We start from the raw sequence: 3341 nt of genomic DNA, 5'->3' as shown, positions 1-3341 counted from the left end.
TGACATTAAATACAAAGCAAAAAAGAGCGACATTATGATTGTTAAGAGCAAAGAAGACACTAAATTATCTTTTCCTGACTTCACTCTGTCTGGCAGCATCCTCCAGGTCACTGATGAGGTCAAATATTTGGGACATTACATCACCGCTGACCTGTCTGATGATAAAGACATTTACAGGCAGCATTGTACTTAACATGTACAAGCTAATATTCTTCTTCAGAGGTTCTCCATGTGCTTAGCATCTGTTAAAATTGCACTTTTTAAAGCATACTGTACTCCAATGTATACAGACCACCTGTGGGGGCATTACAGGAAAAGCAGTATGAATAAACTTCAGGTAGCTTATAATGATGGCATGAGGATGCTGCTTAGGGTGCCCCAGTGGTGTAGTGCCAGTCAGATGTTTGTGAATGTCAATGCACCAACCTGCGCTGCTGTGCTATGAAACATTATGCACAGATGTGTAGATTAACACAGCATCATTCAGGCTGACCAATCCTGTTCAAAGCTAAGTGAGATTCTTCTCCTGTTTGTGGAATCATTGGCGCTTTAGTTTATATGTCAGTGATTGATTATGTTATTATATTTTAATTTTTTTTCCGTTTTTTAAAATTATTGTTCTTGTTTTTTGTCTGTTCATGGACCATAATTGTGTCTAAATAAAGAGATTGATTGATTGATTGATTGATTGATTGATTGATTGATTGATTTGACACACAGATCTGCTCTGAGGTGGAAAGATGACGAACTGAAATCAGTGAGTCAAAGGTACTGATCACACTAAAAGGTTTCTTTCTATTGATTTAATGAAGCTAGGAATGAATTTTATAGGATTTGGATTAAAAGGAATGTTTTAGTTTGGTTTATTGGGAAGTGATACAGAACTATAATTGGAAAATGGTTCTGTGAATAAATCTGATCAAATGATTTCCAGGCTGATCACAACAAAGACGTCTCTGGAAGAAGAACTTCATCAAGTCAGGTCAGTGTGCTTCTCCTGATTGTTCTGATCAGAGTCTGAGGGCTGAGAAATAATCTGAGTTTAAGTCAGATTACCTTCTAATCTCAACAGATCTACTTTAAGACAAAAAGATGAAGAACTGAAATCCGTCACTCAGAGGTATTTGTTTGAAATAAGTTATAGTTTCTCTGCACCACTGAGGTTCCATGCTGATCGTTAGATTGACAAACATGCAGCGGTGGACGAAGTACTCGATAGTAGCACTTTAGTAAAAGTATTTATACTCAGAGACAAATCTGACTCAACTAAAAGATGAAAAGTAAAAAAGTTACTCATTCAAACATCAAGTTAAAGTATTGAAGTATTGACTTTTGAAAATACTTAAGTATTCAAAAATGTAAATTAAAATAACATTTTCTAATATCAGTAATTTTGTAGAACCTGTAACTTTTAGAAACCACCTGAAGTATTGATGCGTAGAACCACCTGATATCGATCCTAGAACACCTGGAAAGTACTTCAACATGAAAATATGTATATATATATAATATATGGTTATTTTGTTATTATTTCTTATTTGAAAACAAACCAAATAGAAAACAATAGAGTCTTGATTCTTCTCTTTCTTTCAGTAGAGAATAGAGGTCTAAGGTTGAATCTTTTACAAACTTCAACTCTTCTTTGAGTCATCCTACTGAACAACTTGGCCTCATGGCAACAACTAACGCCTTAATAAAATGATAAACTACTAATAATATCTGCTCTGAGTTTCTCATATTTATGGAACGTCATTAAATCTGTAAATCAGTGGCGTCCAGATTCAGTCCTAAAGGCTGCTATCCGCCATGATGGAATTACATGTCAATAAAGAAAAACAGCAACAGAGGATTAAAAAGCTGAGCTGAGTAACTAGCAGCTTCCTCCAAATGTAGTGGAGTTAAAGTTATAAATATGTCAAAAATTACTCAAGTAAAGATACTTAAAAAGTACTTAAGTAAATGTACTTAGTTACTTTTCACCACAGCAGAAACATCAGCAGCAGGTTATGATTAAATCCTCAATCTTATTTTAATGCTTTGATCTGTTTTACCTCAGATTTATTAAAACAAAGACTTCTGATGAATATTTCTTTATTTACTAAAGTTTCAATAAAGGATCGAGTTTTTCTCATATTGAGAAAATGATGTAGTTCAGAGTAAATTCTGCCTCCTGGTCCAGGAGATAATTTCCCAAATGTTTTAATGAAGTGCGTCTTAAGCTGCTTCAGAACTGAGCTGCTGTTTGCTAACAGGAACCAGACGGCGTGAAAACATCTCACTGATTTCATTTCCTTCAACCACTTCCTGTTTGCTTTAGGATTGTTTTTCTTATAGTTTTTAAATGTCTAAATGTTCTGGCATCTCTTTGTCTCCAAAAGCTTCTACAGACACATTTCCCATACTGCATCTCAGACATGCATTATGGGAAATGTGTCTCAATGGGAATGGATTCAGTTTTATGATTGGGTAAAATATAAAGAGGAGATATATCTTTTGGAAATTTGTCTAAGAATGATAGAAAATAAAGGGAATTAAGAATAAGTTAAACATTTGCAGAAAATCAAGGTGAGCAAACTTCAGCAGGTTTGTAGTTTAATTTCATCTAATTTCTATAATAGAACAGCAGCAGAATTCAGCGTCTGTAGAGAATTAGTGTAAGATTCAAAAATGTAGGTTTGTAAAAGAGGAACTGAGTCCACACAGGAAAGAGATATTCAGCAGCTCCTGCAGGAGGGGAGAGAGCCACAACCCAACTCTCCGACTGTCTCTCATGGACCCCCCCCCCACCCCACCCACTCCCTTGAAGAGCCTTTTTATTAGCAGAGCATAACACATTGGGTGGGTTACAAAACAGAGTATTCTTCTGACAACACAATTGATCAGGTCATAAGACAGAATGCTCCAATGACTGAATCACAAGACAGAGTGAAGCACCTCATTTCTTCAATGTTTTATATGCACACACATTAACTTTATAATCATCATTGAATAAACCTAACATTTCACTCCTGTTGTGCATATAAATATCAGCATGTAGCACTTCTAAAAAGATGTTTACTACACACATCATAAATGCATTGCAGATAGGGAATTCAGTATTCAAAGATTAATATGCAAAGTAAAAATGAAAAGGATTAAAATGTAAAACTTAAGTAAAAATGTAAAATTTATCAGGAATGTAAAAAGCTTCAAAAACCTGTCCCTTGAGTAGGCAAAACCTCTCCAATAAAAGGAAATTCCTACCCGACCCTTCCCTTGAAAGCGATCATTATCCCTGTAACATATTACACAGTTGCAACATCATCAGTATCCTCACCAGCATCTTGGCGGAGTTGAGCATA

General features: G+C 35.2%; 1 long non-coding RNA gene across 1 annotated transcript in view; it reads left to right on the top strand.

Moving 5' to 3' along the window:
- The first annotated feature begins 1069 nt into the window (after positions 1-1069).
- LOC107088940 overlaps positions 1070-3341 on the top strand; it is a 14015-nt gene continuing 11743 nt past the window's right edge. Inside the window, exon 1 of the long non-coding RNA XR_001481408.1 lies at positions 1070-1120. This is a non-coding gene — a long non-coding RNA (uncharacterized LOC107088940). The remainder of the gene's footprint in view (positions 1121-3341) is intronic.

This window comes from Cyprinodon variegatus, unplaced genomic scaffold, assembly GCF_000732505.1.
Source record: "Cyprinodon variegatus isolate N-32 unplaced genomic scaffold, C_variegatus-1.0 Scaffold233, whole genome shotgun sequence".
NCBI lineage: Eukaryota > Metazoa > Chordata > Actinopteri > Cyprinodontiformes > Cyprinodontidae > Cyprinodon > Cyprinodon variegatus.
Note: the sequence above shows the minus strand (reverse complement) of the source record. Positions and strands in the feature narration are given on the sequence as shown.